This window comes from Rhipicephalus microplus, chromosome X (assembly GCF_043290135.1).
Source record: "Rhipicephalus microplus isolate Deutch F79 chromosome X, USDA_Rmic, whole genome shotgun sequence".
Lineage (NCBI taxonomy): Eukaryota > Metazoa > Arthropoda > Arachnida > Ixodida > Ixodidae > Rhipicephalus > Rhipicephalus microplus.
Window position 1 is genome coordinate 208,438,105 of NC_134710.1, and position 24,408 is coordinate 208,462,512.

Consider the following 24,408-nt stretch of genomic DNA (forward strand, 5'->3'; position numbering starts at 1 on the left):
GCGCTCGTCATAAAGGCTCTCGTAATGCGCGCAGTAGATGCTAAAAAAAGAAAAGCTTTTGTATAAGCACGCGGAAAACTATGCGCTTTGGGTTGAGCGGGAAACTATTCGAGATGACAATACATGGTTCGATTTCTATTCTAAGGTACATGGTTCGATTTCGATTCTAAGACGACCCCCCAACATTGGATTGTCAAATTTGAAAAAAAGGGTCGTCTTACAATTGTGTAAATACGGTAATAGCGACTCATGAGCAAATAGTGATGTATAAGTGTATTATACTTTCAATTCACCTTGCTTTCACTAGAGAACTTCTTCAACTTTTATCTGGCGTTCTTGGCAGCTTCCGCAAATGGATTAAAGCAACCAACAGCGTGTATCTGTCATATTGGCAGCGTCACTTATTTGCTTCACACATACGCAGGTTGTTTGCATGCACAATGTGTCTGTTGTTCAGTTTTGACACAAAGAAAGGACGCCTAGTCAAGCCAAAATTAGGACATGTCAGTTTTATTTGATGGTCACAATAACTCAAAATATTACAGTTCATGCAATGCTAATAAGCACAAACAACTCAGCGGACACTTTATAATTTTTTTGCATTATCCTCCAATAAATTACCTCTACCTATGCGAATGCAGGCAAGCGAATTGTAGCATGGCAATCTTCTAACCGATAACACAAATAACATCACGCACTGCACGCTTAAGAAGGAAACACCGCTGCAACAATACTGATGAATGAAAGTTCAGCGTGCGCTTTTATTCCGAACCATTGCTGTTGTTTCTTCTAGAAGGCATGGGTCGCCAGGCATACGTTTGGTACCACTGCATCCTTGCACAGTACGTCGTTTCCGCAGGCACCGACGAATGCACTCGGCATTGATGTAATCGGCATCGTCTCGCTACCGTTGGACAGTGTACTTAAGACTTTCGCAAGCGATAAAACGCACCTGACGATCTCGCGCACCACAGAGACCGCAAGCAAGTGCATAACACTAAAACACGTGAGGGGGTGTGTCATTGCAGTCGAATTTCGCGAGCATGCCTTTCCATATACAAGGGCTGCATTGAATAACAATAGCGTTGTGAAAAAGAGCTAAAAAGATTCTTTGCTATTATTAACAAAATTGTCTATAAATCTTTGCTCACTACACCTTGTGGTAATCGAGGCTAACCTGCTGCCTTTGCACGAGGTTTTCCGCCTAATTCTGCCGTTCTCTGTCCCGACAGCGAGCTTACAAAGACGAGCGAATAGAGCACCCCCCCCCCCCCCCTAATGCACGGTGCCAGGCGGCCTCACGAGGTTCTCGGAAGCTGCGCGCTCATTGGTTCATGCATAATTTTGTGAGCAAACATGGCTGCACCCATCACGATGCTGCAGGGTTCGTATGTCGGGCGCAGGCACAGCTGACGCACACACTCGCATGCGTACTGGCAAACCGCCTACGCTGAATAGGAAGACAGCGCTATCAAGTAGTTGGTGCTACTTATGTGCTACGGAAACGCTGTGCGCGCACCTGTGTCGACGCTGCCGAAAGACTCGCCGCTCCGTTTGCAACAATCGCCGAAAGCATCGAAGTCGGCACAGATTATGCAGTGAGAATAGAAAGATGACGGTGTAAAGAGTTCATGTGTGGACTATTGAACAATAATCATAACTCGGTGAGCCTTTGTTAGAGCTCAAAGAGCCGGTGTTGGAGCGCTTTAGTGCCTACTTCGCGCACGTCACTCGATCGGCCACCCAATATAGTCTCAGCTTGCACTTATTCTGGCATATCTTAGGCTACTCGTAGTGAATGCTGCCACTACTGATTATGAAAGCGACGCAAAATGAGAAGCACGGGTATCTTTAGCAGCGCCTCAATAGACTCGCAAACGAATATATTGATGATTGATTGATTTATGGTGTTTACCATCCCAAAACTACCATTTAATTGTGAGAGACCCCATAGTGGAGAGTCCGGAAATTTCGACCACCTGGGGTTCTTGAACATGCACCTAAATCTGAGCACACGAGCCTACAACATTTCCGCTTTCATTGGAAATGCAGCCGCCGCAGCCGGGATTCGATATCGTGACCTGCGGGTCAGCAGCCGAGTACCTTAATTACTAAACCACCGTGGTGGGGCCAAACGAATATCTTCGTGGTGTCACTCTGTAAACACGCGAAGTGATTCTGTTCACATAAGGAGAGAGAAGTCACGCTATTCTTAGAAGAGAAGAACACTAGTGGCAGCGTATTCTCTTTAGGCTAAATACACTTTGAAATCTACCGTATGTTGTGCATATCAAAAACCCGCCTCCAACCGGCTTTTTTTGGTACTACACCGCGATGCGAGCCCGTAGAGCGATGAAGCGTTGACAGCACGAGCACCGTCATATTACAAAACGAGCGCAAGCAAGGGAATTGCGAGTAGTAATTTTCAGGAGTGAATTCAATACGAATACAATAGTGGTATAACCAAATCTAACATTTAAATGAACTTAATACTCGTCTAATAGTTTTCAAATAGTAAGAAAACCTTTTCACGAATAACCCTATAACTCCACAACAGTTTATTTCAAATAAGTATTCCCGAACTATCACAAAAGAATACTAAAATTATTAAAACTGTGATAAGCTTGTATACAGCAGTGACCCGAGCCTTCAAAATACTTTTCAACTGTATGTCGAAATATCGCAGCAATTACATTATTCAAGTTGAAACTCTGTTGCCAGCTTTTAAGTAAAATTGTGGCATAAAATCTTGACAATTTTGAACCGACCACTATGCATCCAGCTAAAGATTCATTGGAACAGGCACAATTATCACAACATATACCCTCGCACCGAGAGCATGTAAAAATGAAGTGTTGAATGCTGTATCTGTAAGAACAATTTACGTGAACGAAAGATATTCATGTGTTTTTATTCGTAAAGCTGAATACAGCCATAGTCCCTAACTTCAATGATGAAGACGGGAAAGGATTAATGCGATGCAGGTCCACCATATTAGAAACAAAGTAAAAGTCAAGTTTGCCGCAAAAAAGTGCTTTATCTGGTAATGGTTACAGCATTTTAGTGCTCCCAATACTTGGGCTGCATTTATTGGAGTAATTCAGGGATTACAAAAAGAAAATATACTTTGAGTTGATCCCATGTTTTGCTGCTTCAGGGTTGTCCCATAGGGGCCGATTGTTTTTAAAATATGCGGTATTACGTATATGTGCCATTCATTTAGACTACAAAATGCTATTTGATTCATTATTCAAATATTCACATGACCCTAGTAATACTTTCGCGGTGAATGACCCACCATATTTTTGTGTGAATGTGATTACACACCTGTAAACATCAACGAGGGCTTTTTTGTGCTATATCCCATTCCTCATGGAGCACACTCTTGGGCATGCCTCAAGGTACGTAAATAGAAAAAAGAAACGTACTTGGCTACAAGTGATGAGAATTTGTGACATAAAATGGGAGTAAAAACATAAGGATATTTTATGAAATTTGGTCTGAATCTTTTTGTCCATTAGTAAGAAGAATCAGTTTATAGCAGACCTTTTCGTCTCTTAGCTTACTCCAGATAACTAAGCATGAGGCTGTTCGTAAGCACTCATTTGTTTATTATTGCGTTATTTGTGCAATAATTATAAAAGCACAAGGTCAGACAACACAATGAACTCTGGTGACATACGAAAGAAATGAACACAGCAAATTACAAAAAAGTACTTTTTAAAATTTAGCACATGCCAGACAGAAAATGCAGTGAGTGCCGATACATTTTGGCAATTCTTGCCTAAATCTTGACTGACAGCATTGGTAAGTTATAAATTTTCGTATCAATGAAATCTATTTTCTGAGAAGCTTTGGAAGCATTCACTTTCTGGCTCAAGTTGAGTCAAATACCTACATAGCCTGGGTGGTTTATCGGAAAAAAATATTATAAGAAATGCAAAATCTCACAAGAACATAAAAAAGTTGTCCTGAAACAAAAAAAGAAAATGCAATATCATAATTGTTTCTGCCACAGAATTCTGGATATGAGATGAATAACTAAAGCTGTCACAAGATGTGCTGAAAATGAAAAAAAAAATTAATTGTCATTGCGAAATGCTTGGAGATTGCGAAGTCCACATATATTGCTGCTTCAGCTATGTTAGTCGCTATATAAATATATATTTGTCACGGCGATAACACATGCAGCACAACACACCACATTCAGGTGTCTTTTGGACTTTGGGGATAAAAGAAATCATTCACTTGGGATAAGTTTAGTATATAAATGACAAGCCTGACAACTAAGTACATGAATACTGCCATGTGTGTTTTATTTACATAGAGTCGGCTTTCACTCACAAAGACTTCAAGCAACACTCGGCACAGGTGGCGCAGCAGTCTTCGAAAAAAATGGCAGCATATCCACGGAGTGAATGATGGGGAGTGGGGCGAAGCATTCGTCCGTCCATTCGTTCTTGCTTCCGTCCGTTCCTGCGTACGTCTGTGTAACCGTCCATGCGTCCATCCACCCGTCCGCGCGTGCATCTGTTCGTGCGTCCGTCCCTGCGTTAGTCCATGCATCCGCGCCTGCGTCCGTTCATGCGTCCATCCATGCATCTGTCTGTGTGTCCGTTCGTCCATCTATTGAGCACTCCAATTACCACCATCTCACATCTTTTCATCATATATTCTCCATATAGAAGCACCTCCATTCAGCGGACATTTCAAGGACTAAACGGGAGGTGGCACATGCACACTTTCTTAAGGCTTGCGCTTCGGGTTTACTTCCCACCTTTAACCACCTCGAGTTCATGGTAAATACTAGTTCACTGTATTCATGGCTATGCGGCCCAACGCTCGCTAAACCTTTCTAAAACCAAGGAGGTTACACCCAGCGAGTATAACGTAGCAACACTTTCTTGTCAGATTGTGCTCAATGTACATGCATAGCTGCTAATAGGGATCGCAGCGTGCGCGTTACCTGAAGGCCGAATGCTCCTGTCCCTCATTCCCTCTTAGCAACCATTAACATGTGCATTAAGCACTATCTTTTATTGTTCAACAACGCACAGAAGAAATCTCTCACCGGAACCACCTTGGAGGTCAAATACGTAAGGACCGCTATTTCGGGTATGTGCCACTGGTGATTACGTACTACGAGGGACGCACAAGCCACGCCATAAGAAGCTTCGCCCCTAAAACTCTGCAATAACTTCAGATCGCACTGTTAAGTTTGTGGACAGGATGCAAACAGTCCAGTGCCTATGCAGCCACCATCAATAACCACGGAAATTTCCACAGCACTTGTATGAAAGCAGATGCACTGTAGTGCTTGTCAGATTATTGATGGCCGACACACTGTTTGCCACTATCAGGGCACATGATGTATTGCTTGTAGTTTGACTTTTCGTACTTCAGGCAAAGGTTCGCTGAAAGAAAAAGTTTTCTCTCAATCCCGCCGAATATTGCAGTCTTCAACATCATGACCACATGACAATATTAGTTTTTATCTCTCCAAGAAATTTTACAATCTATAAATCGTAAAGTTTAAATTTCAATTGTTACAAATGTGCTTATGTACAACTGCAAAATTGTGAATTGTATTACTAGCAGCTATTTTTTGTTCTAATGTGAATACATTTGGTGAAGCAGAGCAGTATACAAGTGCCACTGTTAATGGAGACTATGTGACAAAGACAAGTTAGACAAGGAAAGCAGAAAGGTGGGTCTTAAAATTAATTTGCAGAAAAAGAAAGTAATGTACAACAACCTCGGAAAAGAGCAGCCCTTCGAGATAGGTAATAGTGCACTTCAAGTTGTAAAACGCTATGTCTACTTAGGGCAGGTAATAACCGCGGAGCCGAACCACGAGATGGAAGTAACTAGAAGAATAAGAATGGGCAGGAGCACATTTGGCAAGCACTCTTAAATTATGACAGGTAGATTGCCACTATCCCTCAAGAGGAAGGTATTGTTGCGAAGCGCGCCTCCGACGACGTTACGAAGGGCGTCACGAATCTCACCACTGCAACCACTGTTTCGAAAGACGGCGACGCCAACACGGTCCCGAAGGCGCCACTGCTTCGAACTCCACCGCGAAGGTCACCAGCCGTTTGGTAGCGTAGGTTTCTCAGCTCGCGACTGCTTCTGCGCAGAGCTAATAGACGAGCGGACGAGACGACGGTGAGTTAAACAAGGTTTATGTACAGCATATATACAGAGGCGTTACAAATTCGGCACTGGGGCCGACAGCTTAGAGACCCGAAGAGCCGAGCTCTCCTCTCTAACACATAGGTCTCCCACACACATGTCTGCTAACACATAGCTCAACTGCGACACACATGTCTGCTAACACATAGCTTAACTGCGACACACATGTCTGCTAACACATAGCTCAACTGCCACACACATGTCTGCTAACACATAGCTCAACTGCGACACACATGTCTGCTAACACATAGCTCTACTCTCAAATAGGTCTGCTGCTCGCGACGCGCCGACGGGCTTCTTTTATATGCACCGGGTGGATTCTTTGAGAAAACAAATGTCCAACCAAAAGCGCCGCTGGTCATGAGGTCAGGCTCCTCCAATGGGGTCACGCTGGGCCGCGTCATTCTTTCTCATCGAATCTGGAGAGACTCCGCTGCAGGTGGCTGCACCCAAGGACGAGTGACGTCGCCAGGCATGGCGTCAGACCCGCCAGACAGGAAGGCACCGGTTGCTTGCTCGACGGGCTCGCTGACTGAGATGACTCACTGTGCGTGCGCGGCAGAGAGACACCGCCGTGTGTTGACGCCGTTGAGTTGTTCGCGTCAGGCGGGCTCGCGGGCTGGCCTTGACACAGATTGCCTTTTTCAGAGGCATGGACGTTCGCTGTGGACTCGTAGGCATAACAGCACCCCCGCCGCCAGACAATGCGCCGGAAAGACGAGCTGCTTCCACGTGGCTCGGATGTCAGGTGCACTCGTTCGCCAGGTCCCTCCAGGTTCGCCTCCAGGGCCATGGGGAGAATGCAGCTCCAGACTCTGTTCCGGGAACACATCCCATTCTTGAGGATGAATACCAGCTCCACTGGCTTGTCGCCAGAACTTGTCGACCAGCTTCGCTCATCTCTTCTGACAATCTTTGGTTTCAGCACTTGTCGATGGTTCTGCAACTTGTCAAGAACGGTTCGACAACAGACAACACACGACACAAGCAAGTGTCCTCGGTCACCCGACAGAACACCAGACAAAGTATAATACAACATATACCTAGCTACGTGTCTATCGGAATTTTGTTTCCTCTACATCAAGAGGCACATGTGGGACACAAGACTCTTAAAATGACAACTCAATTTTTTTACACGTACAACAACCTAACAACTTAGAATACAACATAAAGTTGGCTCCTTGAGCTCACTCTGGACGAGAGCACTCAGCTAAGACCGTAATGAGGACAAAATTTTGCCCCGAATCGCCAGCGAGAAACCGAAAGGTAGAGAAGTACTAACTAAAACGCAAGGCTCAATGCGTCTGCATTAGCGTTTAGCTTTCCTTTTTTGTAGCGAACGTCAAAGTTGCGCTGTTGGAGTATCACGCTCCACCTCAGTAACTGGCCACTTTTAGGCGACGATGCCTATGCGGTACCAACAGCTGCTCATATTTGCGACGTTGCACAGGGGAACAACGATACGGCTTGCTGGGATTGGCTCCTCCCAAGTTAGCTCGGTATCGTGTTCGATCACCGTCGTGTTTCCGTGACAGTCCGAAAACACGTCTTCAAACACGAAAACAATCTTTCTCAGGTCCTCCTTCTGGACTTCACTTAACCTAGGCTCTAGGTTCAACTGCTCCAAAATTACCTCCAATCTCCTTTCGATTACATCACTAGAACTCCAAATTTCTGCTCTCTCTTCCTCTGAAGCATTCAAAAGCAGAGTTACGACTGCTTGACGTTGAACGTACGGTTTCATCAATTTACTGTGGTAATTTTTGTTCGGCCGCCTTCCTAATTTCACTTCATAATTCGTATCAGAAAGCTTCATGGGTGCCTTCCTATTGTCCGCGAATTTCCCCGCTCTCTGACAAGTGTCGCATGAGCGTACAAAGTCTTCGATATCCTTCCAGCATTTGGGCCAATAAACCTCAAGGGAAACTCTAGCCTTGGTCTTTTTTATGCCGAGATGCACGGCCCACGCGTTTTCATGTGCCAGTTCCAATAGTTGGCGATGATACTTTTGTGGCACCAAGAGCTGCTCATACTTGCGACCTTGCGCATTTGTGTAGCTCCGATACAAAAGCACTGCTTTCTCAAAAAAGAAACATTCTTTTTCTTTTTTTCTAAGTTTACGCTTTTCATTAGCGCTTTTATCGAGAGGTCCTCACGCTGCTCTTCAATGAGCGTTTCTCGATCAACCCTCGACAGCTCACTCCAACTTTCCGCTACAGGCGAGAGCGTTGCACCCCTCTCGCTCTGACTCAATAGCGCCATGTCGTCTCCCCCTGATACGGAAACCGCGCTGGTCACTTCGGCGACGGGCCGCTCGAGTGACTGCTCACATGACTCACACGGAAAATTTTCTCTCTGAGATTCCGTCGACTCGCCGCCAAGGTCACTTGATGGTTCACAGCATTGAACAAGATCAAGCTCCTGCGAAAGCTTCCGCGCTTGCGATCGCGTGAGGGCCATGCACGCTAAGTTGGAGAAGAACGATTTACCCTGCTCTTTGAGAAGCTGCTCTGAGTTGTTAGAGAAAAGATAATGAAAACGATCGGGAAGCGCGGCAGACAGAGCTGCTTTGGTGCGAAGCTTACCGAACGGGCCTTCAATGACAACCGTAGCGATTGGTAAGCAAGCACTCTGTTCCTCGGCGACTTGCCTGATCCACGCGCATTCTCCTGTAAAGTCATCCGGAGACACCAATGAAGGATGGACAACGTCCATGCTTGCCGCTGAGTCACGAAGTGCTCGACACGTTTTCCTATTCACACTAACTTTTTGGAGATACGGCTCTAACAACCGCATGTTCTTTTCCGATTCTCGGATTGTAGCAAAAGCAAACTTTTGCTTACAGTTTATCGCAATGTGCCCTTCCTTTTTGTAGTTGTAACAGATTAGCGCCTTCCGTTTGTGTTCCGATTCTCGGACAGTTGCAAACTTTTGGTTACAGTTTATCGCGATGTGCCCTTTCTTTCTGCAGTTGTAGCGAATTCGCGGCTTCCGTTGATCAGGTTTCTTTGAAAAGCCCTCTTTCCTTTCATTCTATGCAACGCGCACTGACCTGCTATGCAACTTTCGGCGAGTATAATATTCCTCAGCTAACTCTGCTGCTCTGTTTAGCTGTACTTCACCAAGATTGTCATGCAGCCAAAGCTTGACATCCTCCTCGATACAGCGGTAGAATTGCTCCAATGCAATGCATTCCACCACTTTATCGCGATCGTCATAAACACCTTCGCCCTTGAGCCATTCAATTAAATCGGCTTTAGGACGAAACGCGAAGTCAACGTGTGACTCATTCCCCTTTTTAGCATACCGGAACCTTTGCCTGAAAGCCTCGGGTGACAACGTATAACGTCTCAAGAGCACTTCTTTAACCTAGTCATAGCTCTTAAACGCTCCCCTCGACAAGCAAGTTATCGCGTCGGACACTTCGCCGGGAAAAAGAGCTAACAGGTTCTGCGCCCAAAGAGACTGCTCCAAAGCGTTTCGCTCACAGACGTGTTAAAACTTGACGATTCACTTCGCCATGTCTTCGCCTACTACGAACGGTGGCAGTTTGTCCCGAATTCTATAACCGCTGACCTGAGTCATCAGAGAAGATACGCTAGGCACCTGCGAACACTGTAGGATTGCCAATTCTATTCGTTTCAACTCGAGGCGTACCTGTCTCTCGGCCTACTCGCGCTCGCGACGTTCGCGCCTTTCAGCTTCTTCACGTTCGCGAACTTCTCGCCTCTCAGCTTCTTCACGTTCGCGAACTTCTCGCCTTTCAGCTTCTTCACGTTCGCGAGCTTCTACTTCTCACCTTTCAGCCTCCTCGCGGCGTGCTTTCATATCCTCCAAGGCCTCATCGACTTCCTCAGCCGACACTCCTTCATTCTTCATGATCTCAAGGATCGCTTGCTTTCGTTTCGCACGGCCCAAAGTATTGCCGAGTTCCTCACAAATTTCGATGAGTTCCTTCACTTAAAGTTATCCATCGTTCACACTAGCCTCTTGCTGTTTGCCCCTGTTAGGCATCTACTTGCCGTACCCACTATAAGCCTACTAGCAAGACGCGCAAGCAATTTTTAACACTCCCGTGTTTACACCCTCCGCATTAACTTTGGTTTCAAAGCGCTTCGACTTGGCTTGAAACGATCGAAGCTCACTCTAATGCTTCACACAGCCCTTCTCTAAACTACTACAACCTGAGCTAGAATAGTCTGATGAACTGAGGGGAAAACATCAGGCACTCACCGCATCGATGTCGCGACGCCGGCCGATCCCGCAGCTGCCAACTACTGTTGCGAAGCGCGCCTCCGACGACGTTACGAAGGACGTCACGAATCTCACCACTGCAACCACTGTTTCGAAAGACGGCGACGCCAACACGGTCCCGAAGGCGCCACTGCTTCGAACTGCGCCGCGAAGGTCACCAGCCGTTTAGTAGCGTAGGTTTCTCAGCTCGCGACTGCTTCTGCGCAGAGCTGATAGACGAGCGGACGAGACGACGGTGAGTTAAACAAGGTTTATGTACAGCATATATACAGAGGCGTTACGAATTCGGCACTGGGGCCGACAGCTTAGAGACCCGAAGAGCCAAGCTCTCCTCTCTAACACATAGGTCTGCTGCTAACACATAGCTCAACTGCGACACACATGTCTGCTAACACATAGCTCAACTGCGACACACATGTCTGCTAACACATAGCTCAACTGCGACACACATGTCTGCTAACACATACCTCAACTGCAACACACATGTTTCCTAACACATAGCTCTACTCTCAAATAGGTCTGCTGCTCGCGACGCGCCGCAGGGCTTCTTTTATATGCACCGGGTGGATTCTTTGAGAAAACACATGTCCAACCAGAAGTGCCGCTGTTCGTGAGGTCAGACTCCTCCAATGGGGTCGCCGCTGGGCCACGTCATTCTTTCTCATCGAATCTGGAGAGACTGCGCTGTAGCTGGCTGCACCGAAGGACGAGTGACGTCGCCAGGCATTGCGTCAGACCCGCCAGACAGGAAGGCGCCGGTTGCTTGCTCGACGGGCTCGCTGGCTGAGATGACTCACTGTGCATGCGCGGCAGAGAGGCACCGCCGCGTGTTGACACCGTTGAGTTGTCCGCGTCAGGCGGGCTCGCGGGCTGGCCTTGACACAGATTGCCTTTTTCAGAGACATGGACGTTCGCTGTGGACTCGTAGGCATAACAGTAAATAACAGCTGTATCTTGCCGGTATTTAGCTACGGAGCAGAAACCTGGAGACTTACAATGAGTGTTCAGCATAAATTGAGGACGACGCAGCGAGCAATGGAAAGAAAAATGGTAGGTGTATCCTTAAGAGACAAGAAGAGAGCAGAGTCAAATAGGGAACAAATGGGGGTTAAGGATATCATAGTTGAAATAAAGAAGAGGAAATGGACATGGGCCGGGCATGTAGCGCGTAGACAGGATAACCGCTGGTCATTAAGGGTAACAAAGTGGATTCCCAGAGAAGAGAAACCGGGTTAGGGGGAGACAGAAGGTTAGGTGGGCAGATGAGATTAAGAAGTTTGCGGGTATAAATTGGCAGCAGCAAGCACAAGACCGGGTTAACTGGTGGAACATGGGAGAGGCCTTTGTCCTGCAGTGGACGTAGTCAGGCTGATGATGATGATGATGATGATGATGATGATGTGACAAAGCCCAATAATCATTAGAGCAGCTTGCATCTCTAGCTGTCTAGCATGGTGTAAGAGAGAAGTATTCAAAACAATTATGAACATGAAGCAATGACGTGCTGCTAACAGTTGCCTGCTTGTGGTATCCCATTTTTTTCGGGTTAGCAAAGGTATGTAAAGACCTCTTATAACTGCCCAGCAGAAGTCCTTGAACACCATTACTGTTGAAGAACTGGTGCACAGCTAATGGTTTAACAATGCGCTCAAATAGAACACAGTTTACGGTCTTCCATTCTAGTCATTACGATCTTTCCCCTACCACCGCTATTACTATCAACGGCCACAAACATATTTGTACCACTATATTACCAATCTTGGGAGTAGTTGTAGAAGCTCATTTAAGCTACCATCATACCATTTCTTTTATAAGACAGAGGATAGCTACTGGTATCAGAACATTAACTAGACCACGACTATTCTTCAACTAGCCTACATTATACATCGCCTTTATCCACAGTCACATTACGTACTGCATCACGTCATAGGCGAACACCACTCCATCTCATATCCTCCCACTTCAACGTTTCCAAAACCAAGCCATTCGCTTCCTAACATTAAGTACTCTATTCACCAGCGTGCCCCCATTTTTCAGCAACATAGTGTAGTAACAAAGTGTAATTTATTCAAATATAGTCTAAGGAATCTCGTATATAAGTGTCTTAATGGTTCCGTAACAGACAACGTCTTGCGAAAATTTCAATTGGTAAACGCTAATCCCGCCAGGTTCACCTTTAACAACATTTTTTACTACCACATACAAGCACTAAATATGGAAAACACACAGCCATATTTGCTGCCATACATTTTTGAAATTCAATACTTCCATGCAACAAATCAGTGTCATTCACCACTTTTAAAGATGAACTTGATCATCTCATTTCACAATCTTGACTACTTTGTATTTAAATATTAGCAATATCTTACATTTACACCTATTACAGTACCAGTTATTTTTTAATTATTACTGAGGTGGATTTGAGTTGTCAGGTGTATCATTATTGACGTCTCTATTGTTCACGATTCTGCTGCCATTTTTTCATGGCCATTCACAATTACTGAATGTTGTTTTATTACCATTTTTTGGAATTTCTATTACAAATTTGCCTTGTCTTTATTTCTGTAAAATCATTGCGATTCCAAGATTATGAAGATGCTGGAAATTGATGTTATCGCACCACTGAAAGTACACCCAGCACTCGAAACGTACAGGTGGGTTCCACTTTGCTTTCATCTTTTATGACAGACAGTACTGTGGTGTAACTGTGCTTGCAGATGACTTAGCAGGGCAGATTTCGCTTGTTTAAGGATAAGCGAAAGCAAAAAAATTCCGCCATATCCACGAAGTGAATGATGATGAGTGGGCGAAGCTCCGGAGGTAAACCTGGTAAACCATGAATCCTCTGTACATTTTGCCCATTCGATTTTATTACATCGCTCCCCCTAGCGTACGTCGCCGCACTAAATCGAACGATTGCCTTCAACCAATGACACGCGCCATATGTGACATCATTCCTATTTTATAAGATCTCGCGTCTTTCATCAACTACAAGTACCGCTTTCTAGTTTATAACATCTTGCATCTTTTCATCATCAGCTACAAGTACCACCATCTAGTAAACACTACAATAACTAAACGAGAGGTGGCTACATACAGGAGACGGTACCGCCATCTAGTGAACACTGCAAGAACTAAACTAGAGGTGGCTACATACAGGGGACGGTACCGCCATCTAGTGAACACTGCAAGAACTAAACTAGAGGTGGCTACATACAGGCTACAGGGGACGCACAGCCCACGCCCTAAGGAGCTTCGCCCCTAAAACATCCAGCATTACAAACATTATTTGCAATTTTTATTCAATGTAACTGTGAAGTCTCAATAGGAGCAGGTTCACTCTGGCAATTCATGGGTTCATTTTACATTTTCAAATGTTAGCAAAGGTTAGGTTACACAACAGTTTCTTGCCAAGGGGAACGAGAAGTTATGTGTATTGAAAGCCTTAAGAAAAAGCTCACAAAGGGAGATGCTGTCCTCAATGCAGTACTTCTCCACACTGAGCCGAGCAGCAATACGCGGCAGTATTCCAGCTCCAGTCAGTGATCCACATTGCGTCCGGTCAGTGATCCACATTGGTTAAAACCAAACAGATTGGTTTTAAATTTCGAGTTTAGCAACCTGCTGTCTAGCGACATTTCTACTTGTTTTTTAGGACAGTTTCATGCGAAGAAGTCTGCCTTTGTAGGAGTGTAAACACAACAGAGCAAGTCAAAGAGATGGCGTAACATTGAGTAGAAGAACCGACAGCTGCACAAGCAGCTAAATCAAAGACTGAACTCAAGGAATAGAAGCATAGAGAGGTTTGCTTTGTTAAAAATTATGTTACGTGATCTTTTACTTAATCTTCTAGACTGCTCCACCATTCAAGTTGAATATAGATGAATCAAAATATTGAATATAAGTGATACTCTAACAGTGAGATGAAAGACTGCCAAGTAGTTGCTAACTTTTTTTGGTTGGTTACCACAGCTACACGTTTAACGATGTGGAAGGGAATTGCACGACAACAGAGAAAGACGCACCGGCCCTCCTAAAGACACCCAGAAGCTTTAACAAAAGATTGTAGTGCAGTATCCATATTGAGGATCCCGCTTGCTGATGCGTAAAACATTAAATGCTGTAAAGCTTTGAGACGAAACAGAAGCTCTAAAACTTACAAAAGGAGGGTTGATCGTAGTGCCACCAACACTAATTTTAAAAATTTACAATCTTTATCATAACTGCTGTCAATTGACTGCTGTCAATGGAGTGGTCATGATGGCATTAGGAGGACTTACATGAAGCTAACCTAGCTGTTCACATGATCCAGCATAGAAGATGACACAACAAGAAGATTGCAATGATATCACGAGTGCCAAATAATTAGGGTAAAGCTTAGGCAGCTGGCTCCACAAATGGTACAATCAAAATACTTTCTTCACCGTTCACATGAACTTCGAAGAATATTGTAAAAATCTAAAAGTTATGACTTGTAAAAATATGGTGGCAGTAAAAGCAACAGAGTGATCTTTTAAAGTAAAATATCTCTGACAAAAATTCAGTATTAGTGAGAAACAGTGAACCAGATTTACAGAGTCATCAGCCTAATAAATTGCAAAGCAGAGGCTAATTGTGCTCAGGTTTACTGCTCCATGTCATTGAGCAGTTATTGGGCTAATGAAGCAAGCTAATGGAGACATAAATTAGTTATTAAGCATGTATCCAGACTTCCAAGAAAGATGAAAGAGCTGCCTTTAAATCACGTACCTCGTCATACACAGCTTTAAATAGCATCTCTGGGGTGCACACCACTGCTTATGTATTTTTACATACTGCAGCCTCAAGGAGGCTACTGCAGGAATGGGGAAAAAACGAGAAAAAAAAACAACGTTCATGAACAGACTTTTCACTGCTCCTGCAAAGCAACATATTTACCAGCCATTTTGACTGTGAGTTGAAGTGATCGTCAGTTAGACAGAAGAGAGAACTAAAGAGGGTGAACCTAAGAACAGAAAGAAGGTGAAAGGGAACTTCGACAAAAAACAGAATACGGGTGTACCAAGAATTGAGGTTCGGGACTTGGTGCTAGTGATGAAAGAATTGTGAAACTCAGCAGTGAGTCACCGAGGGCCATTCTGTTTTGTAGAATGGCAAGCCATCAGGGACATTTAAAGACTGCTCGGTACGTTGACTTGAACGGCACCCTCTAATTGGCCTCCATAACCAACATTCTAAACCAGTATGACACCACTTCTTAAAGGTGAGTTTACTCCGCCATGCGAATCTAAGAGATACAAAGATGACTCTGAGCAAGTGAGAAGCAAACAAAATTGTGATAAGATATATTATTTCCTACATGAAAGTAAGGTTTTCTGCGGCATATGAGGCGATTCTAGGGACTTCATGCTACAATCTGGCTAGCTGTGGTGACATTAGGTACCAAAATAGCCACTCAGCATCACAAAAACAATCAAAATGACTGCTTGTGACGAAAAGCCAAGTTTAGCATGCATTGAAAAATGACTTGGTTGGTAATGGAGCCATAGTGCGTACCATCTAAGCGAGTTTCCCGATTTTTCGCACAAGCACATGACGAGAAGCTCATATTGTGTTACGATGTCAGGGCACTTTAGAATACCGAAACTCGCTTTCAAAAGCATACTGCAATAATTTTCGCCTAATGCACTTGCACTTTGCAGTAAATGTTTAGATCCTTGAAGGCTGGGGCTTTCGTTTGACGCAAGAAAATAAACATTTTGCAGTCAGTACCGCTTTCTCAATCTGGGAGGTTTCAAAACAAGTGCTGTGGATGTGAAGCAAGCTTAAGCAGTTGCAAAAGACAAATTATTTCTTACATAGGGAACTGGAAGGACTAAGGTATGAAAATAAAGAAGTTGGAACTAATGACAAGAAGAGTGCTGTGTCTCTGTATTATGTGCAGTCTCTTTACACACCACCTGTTAGCAACTTGTACGAAAAGCCAAGTTTAGCATGCATTGAAAAAAATTGTGAACTAACTTTCCCAAGTTCACGAAAATTTCAGTATGTTTTTTGAACAATACATAACAAAAATGTGTAACAGCGTAGCATTGTATGATTTTGTTAGTTACACCTTTGAGTATATTTATAGTAATAATGTCAGCATAATCCGCACAAATCACATATTACCTGTCAACCTGAGGTGTTATAATGTTTTTTTTTTCATTCATTTGCATGAAGCGAGAACTAGCAGTGTGACAAAGGCCCTGTGTGATTCCTTAGCAAGGTGCTGCAAAGAGGTTATAAAGTGTTCATAAACTGATCATTCACAACCCCACCGCTAGTGTAGCCTTCCATGTCAAGTACACTCGGCACACTATCATAATTCCTTTGCCTTACATGAACATTCATTGTCTGTAAAAAGAAATGTTGAGGAGGGTGCATTTTCGGCACTGCGAGCAACTTAGCTGCAGCTCGGTATTCTCTTCATTCACAGGACAGTTGTCGCTTAATTGACGTGTTAAGACTCCGAGATTTCTGGATTTAACGAAGATTTCCGGATTGCAGTTTTGATGAACACACTGCAGTCTTTCACACACACTGTAGTGATTTGCCACAAGATGCTTAGTCTGGGCACTCGATCGTAAAGATTCAAGCATGCGCTCACTAAAATACCTAGGAGTATTGCAGTGAAGCCTCAATAAACGCGTGCGTACTTTTCATTACTTTATAGCTTTCGACAAGCACTCGAAGCTGTCGATTTGAGCTTAACTTTTTTGTTGTTTGATTTACTCAACTTAAGTTTATTCGCACTAAAGGCACTCTGCAACAGCAGCAACAGTCATGCTTTCGCTGGGTAGAGTAGTAACCGAAGCTGCGCCTGCTTCAGCATTGTTTGTGAACTTGACTGCACAAATGGTCTCGTAAACAAGCAGTTTATGGCTCTCTCCGGAACAGCAAAAAAAAAAAAAACGTGACGAGACCAGCATCTCGACGACTTCTTGATCTTCACTAGATACGACTGTGACTGTCTACTTCTTGGTGGCTCCTGCAGTCTTTAAAAACTGACCAACACTGCCGACGGCAGTAAAATGCAGCGTCAATAGAAGCCCGCTCACAGCGTCCTACGGCATACTTGAAATTTCTATGCGTGCCTTCAAATTATCGGAAGGCGTTTTTCGCAGTTAGGTTTGCCTCAGTGAACCCAGCGCGCTTATTTTAGTCTTGCCTGGTAGCTGCCTGCAGCATCGTCGTGGGCACCGCCACGTTTTCTGACGACATCACGCACGAACCAAAGAGCGTGCAGCTTCCGAGAGCCTCGTAAAGGCACCTGGCGCAGTGCATTTTGTGTGTGTGGGGGGGGGGGGGTCTATCCCCTCACTTTTGTAAACTCGCGTCCCGACATGACTCCCCTCCTCCGCTGTCTGCTGCGCTGGGGGATCGAGTTGTGACGTTTAACCCCTCTCACCCGGTAGCAGACGTCTCCCGGGACATTTTGCGCACGCACGTCGGGAGTGAGTTAAAACCTCTCCGGGACGACAAGGGATAAGCACGCATTTTTTTACGTCCGTCGACTCTCTTGGTTTGGGGCTAGTTCGGACTTCGCAAACGACGCCTTGCGCCAGCGGCGAACGCTTACATTTTGTCGCCCTCTTTCGAACGCTCGGCCGAAGAGCGGTGTGGTGTCCTAATGTGTGGCCAGGCTACGCCGACCTGTATCTCTCTAAAGCCATTGCGAGCACTTTTTCCCTCGCTCGAGCAACCAGGCCCTTTGCTCCGGTGTCTCCGTGATTCACCTTTGCCCACGAAGACGTGCTGGCGGCACCCCTGTGTAGTACTGCTCGCCCATGGCGTGGATAGGCCCATTTGCTTTCCCACCGCGCCTTTGGAACGGGCTCTGTACTGTGTTTTGGTGTTGCGGCAGACAATAAAGTTTTCCGTCCTTGAGCAGTGCCGCATTCTCGCCACGGCAACGGTTAAGTGTGTCCTGCGACTCGCTAAGACTGGACCCACGCTAGTGGCCGTACTCCTTCGGGATACGTGTACACTACAACCTGCATAATATTGTTGGGGAAAGAACTGTCATTTGTAAAACAGTGGTTGCTTCGACATTGCTTCCTTCGATATTGAAGCGATAAAACGCACCTCAAAGTTTGTGCACAGCAGAGAAAGCAAGCAAGGGTGCAACACTCAAACACTTGAGGGGTGTGTCATCGGAGACGAATTTTACAAGCGTACTTTTCCATGCTGTACAAGGGCTGCCCTGATTAATAATGGCCTGGGCAGATCACGCTACAAAAAAAGTTTTTGGTAATAATAAATTGGTACAATAAATTTTTTGCTTATTACACCTACATAATATTGTTGGGAGAAAAATGTAATTTTTTAAACATATAATATTGCTTCGACTTCGAATCAAACTTATTATTATAATATTAGTGTTTGCTCTCTTCACACATATTCATGCTTCAATCGCCACTCCCATAACTTCACATGCTGATTTTGCCGGCAGTAGCTTCTGAACCACTTTTTACCCGAACTTTCACGACGTTTTTGAATAGGCCTTGGAGTGTCTGTGCCGGGTAGCATAACCTGACGAGTATGCAAGATGTGACGTGTCTAACGTTACTGACCTTTCGTTAGTTGCCAAAAGAATTTTAGACGACACACACTTTTTTATGAGTTTTATCAGGAAAACTACTTCGAGATTTAGAAGTTAGTGACTGTAGGGCCGTACGTATTGTAGACGAATCTAACAGCTTTTTTGAGAGGGATGCTCTAATAGGCCCTCACGATGTCCTATTGTTGTCGACGCTCGCCGTCGTCCTTATTTGAAACGCAGGTGCGAAACATCTGTACACAGTACTGTCGACAGAGCATACATAGCCTGCATATGGTCTAACAATACACCACATTCTGTCCGTCCATCTGTTCGTCCGTGCATCTTTCAGTTCATCAATGCGTGTGTGAGTCTGACAGTGCGTGCACCTGACCATTCGTCCGACAATTCGTGCATCTGTGTGTCTGCCGGTCATGCTATCCATCCGTCCGTGCATCTGTTCGTCCATCCGGCCACCCGTCCAATCGTCTGTCTGTCTGTCTGTCTGTCCATCTGTCCTTTATATCAGTTGTTAAATATTGTGGGAAACTTAGGGCCAGAAAGAGGACAACAAAGTATGGGCACGAAAGAATAGCTTGTGCGTGGTGTGTGCCGAACGAACGTTTCCCGGTCATAGACGCGTTTGTTATCTATCTGAAGCATGAAACCTTTGTTTTTGTTCCAATTCACTGGCGAAGAGACCTTTTTCCTAAATTTTATGGTGCCCGATACCCGGGACTCTGCGATCCAAGCGACCGGACGAATTGACTTCGCCTGCCATGAAGATGGAGCGCACCAAATGTAAATGAATGACACTTACATTGTATGCTGTGAATCCTGCTGTGAGATATGCACACGCGTTTACGAAACTAAGCACGGCAACTGATCGACTCTCAGCCAGTCCACATCATCGGAAATTTGTGTCGTGCACGATTGGCAAAACGCTTGCAACAAAGGCCTGCGGCCGCTGAACTTAGAGCTTAAAGCACAACTAACCGACGACCAAGCCACACAAGATTTTGCCTCCGTAGCAGAATACGGGGACAACGCTGCTACTATGCTATCGTTGCTGTGTCACCACATGGAGAAGCTCAAGGCGTTAACGTCCAGGATTCCCGACAGTCTGGCAACCGACATCAAGAACAATGGTATTGCCACTGCAGGGAGCTTTGTCGTCGGCGATCAGATGACACATGGACTCGTCGACTCTTGTCTACCGGAACTTCAGCTGCTTCACTACAATGGAAGCACGACGCAGTGGCAACCTTTCTGGGATATGTTCAGGCACGTGGTTCATGAAAACTACAGTTTATTGAACATACAATGGTTCCACTATTTGAAGAGCATAGCGATTGGACAAAAATGGAAGGCCATCGACAGCATTCAAGCTACGAAGGAGTCGTACGAAGACACCATCACCCTTCTGAAAAACCACTTTGAAACAACATCACTGACCAACAATATTTGGCAAACCAGCGAACGCTCAATACAGTAAAGTCCTTCATCCATGTCGCGTCGTTGCGCAACCTATTGGACACCGTCCACATCAATATGAGAGGACTTAAGACGCACAGATGCTCGGAACTCTCCTATGCCACCATGCTCGTCAAGGTCCTCACCAAAGCGATCCCCGGAGATACCTTGGTTGACTATTTCAAGAACAGAGCCGACAGACGAACGTCCAGGCGGTTGCGACGTCGGAGACGGAACTTCTGGAGCCAGTGGAGTACGTGCGCATGGAGGTGGAGGCTCGTGAGAAAATTGCCGTTGTGGAAGCCTGTAATTGAGGTGCCCGTGGTAAACGACAAGGAGCAATTCATGAGGCTAAACCTGCTTCGTCTGCTTCGACCAGCCGCGCAAGGATTGCAAAATATACCTGCTTCATTGCCTTTTTGCAGCACACACTACAGAGTCACGCACATTCGACATTAGCTTGCATGAAAGGAAGAACCGCTTAGCAAAGGCCGGCAGGTGTTTCAAGTGCACCATCAAAGGACATTTGTCGGAAGATTGCCGCCGTCGCGTCATTTGTTAAAAGTGGAGCGGAAGGCACTCAACAGTTCTTTGGGACCCGAAATAGGCTTAAAAGAAGCACACAAACGAAAAAAGAGCTCCTATTTCAAATGTGAAAACGAATAAGTCATCATCGAACCATAAAGAAAATGCGGTCCTACTTCAGACATTTCATGCATGGTTGACAACCGAATGTGACTCATGCTTTATGAGAGGTTGATTGACAATAGAAGCCAACGGACATTCATCAGAGAAGACATCTCTAAGAAGCTAGAATTACCTAGAGTGCGCTCCAAAGAAATATTTGTAACGGGATTTGGAGGATCGAGTGGAGCGCCGAAGGAACGGCTGACCATTGTGAAAGTGACGGTCATGAGTGAATTTTATTATTCAAAGCATGACATAAAAGCCATAGAGCTTACGTGCATCTGTGACCAACTGATTTGAATGCAAGTGACAAACGAGTTCCTACACCAGATGTTACAGGAAAAGAAGTATATCGTGGATACGGTACAAATACCTTGATTGAAAACCGAGGACGGGATATGCTTGCTCGTTGGAGTGAACGAAATTGGAAAGCTTTTCTTAAACGAGGTTTTCCTTGATAAGAAACAACAATGCCTGCTGGCAATCAACACAGCGCTTGGTTGAACCTTTCAAGGACCCATTCATTGTGAAGGGCAGCATTTTAGGAGTGCCGCTACTGCTACCATCTGTGTTCTTCACACAAGCTGCGTGTACACAGACATTGTTCGCCCTCGGTATCAACTCTCGTACGTTAGTGTCGAGAACGAGAACGAGACATTGTGACCACTCATTTAGGAAAGAAAGCACTAGAAGCGTGGGTTTGATGTCACAATTCCTTTGAAGTCATGGAGCTCCCCTCGAACAAAGATGCCAGCTTTTACTGTGTGACCGTAATGTTCAGCACACTTTTCCGCAGAGCCAGTGCTCAAGCAGCGATTCAACAACGCAATAAGAGAGTATCAAGCAGACGCACACGCTGAAAAAATTTTTCTGGAGCAATAAAGCACTAGCATCGACGACAAGCGTACTCCTACCATAAGACCGCGTACTTAGAACGCCGATCCCACGTGCTGGGAAAAAGCATCGGGGCTACTTCCGTACAATCGTCAGGTCCCTGACCTCACAGCTGTGCAATCACGACAAACACTGCTTGATAGTGTTGGTGTAACGTTAGCCAAAATTTGGGCTAGGTTGTGAAACCTAGCCCACAGCTGAGCTGTGGGTTAGGTTTGTTTCACAGTTTCACAGCTGAGCTGTGAAACGTTCATATGAAAACTACCTGGCGTGCACTCAGTTTCGAACAAAGACAGCAAGTTCACCGGTCATGTCTGATGATCGTGTTGTGATTATTGGCTTTTGACAATGATAGACGTGGATTTGGCAGGACTGTATGAGGCTGTTGTGGGGCAAAGTGATTATATCTAGTAATTTACTTTATTTGCAAATAATGCAATAGCTTGTGAAGCAATGTCTTCAGAGCATTATACTATATGCCCTATTCGCTAAGAAACGACCAGATCATCAACGATCCCATAATAATTAAGGTAACGTAAATGTTCACAGCTCAAAAGCCTCCTGGTGGGGTAGTTTTGAAAATCTGCAATAAACAGTGAACTTTTAACGGGTCATATTGGACTCTTCACCTCGGGCCATGGGGTGTGTAACTGTTGTGGAATATTTAAGACAAAAAAAAGGGCAACGAAGTGTAGACACGAGAGCAGAACTCGTGGGTGGTGTGTGCCGAACGAACGTTTGCCGGACAGGGACGCGTTTGTTATCTCCCTGAGTAATTAAACATTTGTTGTCGCTCCCCTCTACTGGCGAAGACACTTTTATCGTACACTGGTCGGCCATTTCAACGTAGACATACCTATGTTAGACGTAGCTTCCTCCATCACCAGCGATTTTGGACACGAAAACCTTAAAGAGCTCATTTCCAAAAACTTCCGGTGTCGGCATCAACGTCATTGGTTATGAGCGGGAAATCATCTTGTGCGTGACCTAAAAATCAACAAAGTTGCAAATAAAATAAATAATTCAAAATTCTGGCCACGAGTGAGGACTAAACCTGGGTAGATTGCGTGGCAAGCAGGTATTTCTCCACAGAGCTATGGTCCGCATGGAAATATAGTGAAAACAACTATCCCTCCCTGTAAATCTATTGAAAGCAACTTTCTTGCTAAAACACAACTTGATGAATTCATGGTTCAAATTGCAACATGTAATATCGCATTAGTAATGTGGGGTACAAGCGTACATTGAGACCGGGCGTCAGAACATGTGATTACTTTGACATCACGGTTCAAAGACACCACGCACAACAAAAGGCACACATCGCCTACTGCGCCTTTTCCCTTGAGCCCAAGTTGTGAGTACATGGTAAGTTCAAATAGATTTCACTTACACTATTGCCCATGGTTGAAAGCATGCTACCCATTACTCAGAATGCAGCCGTATGCGAAGGTTTCAATGACACAAGCCACTTTCAACTCATAGCCGTATGCTAAAGCTTCACTGACAGAAGTCACTTTGAACTCATAACGCACTAGGGACAGCATATCGCTATCAAGTTCAACACTTGAATTTGAAGCTTAAGGGCTTCCCAATTTTCCGAAGCTATCTAGTTTTCCTACGTCCCGAAAAACAAGTTCGCGCAGAGAAAGGCAACGGATCAAACACTGATGTTCGTCCCCTCTTAGGTTATATTTACATGTAAAGATGAAGCCCATGATTCCAAATCCACTTGGACATAGGCAAAGCCAGGAAAACAGATGAAATTGCTTATTTAAGCGGCTTCATCCTCATCTTATGTGCACTGACTCTGTCATATGAGCAGTATTCGTAGTTTACGGCATGAGAACCAGTTTTCCGGAAGATCAGGGTTATTGTTTAACAAGGTATATTTTGCGACGTCACAGGACGTCATATGAGGTTGATGAATTATGTTCAGTTACATTGAAGACTGTTCTACATCACGTTCTCTATAAAAGGCTCGTAAACCATACCGCGCTCAAAGGCGAGGCAGTAGTTTTTCTGTCACCTTCATTAACCTTCCTACTAGCGTTATACCCTCATCATCACTCATTTTTTTTAAACATGTGGAATGTCACAACTGAGCATTGAGCAGGTCAGGATTTTGCGCTTTTAGACTACATGCTGTCGTATGCACTTGCGCAGTCGAGAAGCAATGAAGTCAGCTTATCGTGCACGCTAGTCCTTTGAAATCAGGCAGACTGGGCACGCGACTGCATGACAAAACAGGGTAGGTGGGAGTTCACAACTGTTACCCCTCGTGTATCAGCCAATCGAGAGCTTATTTTATCCTGACGGTACGTGGACGAACGGCTGTGTCATGAACT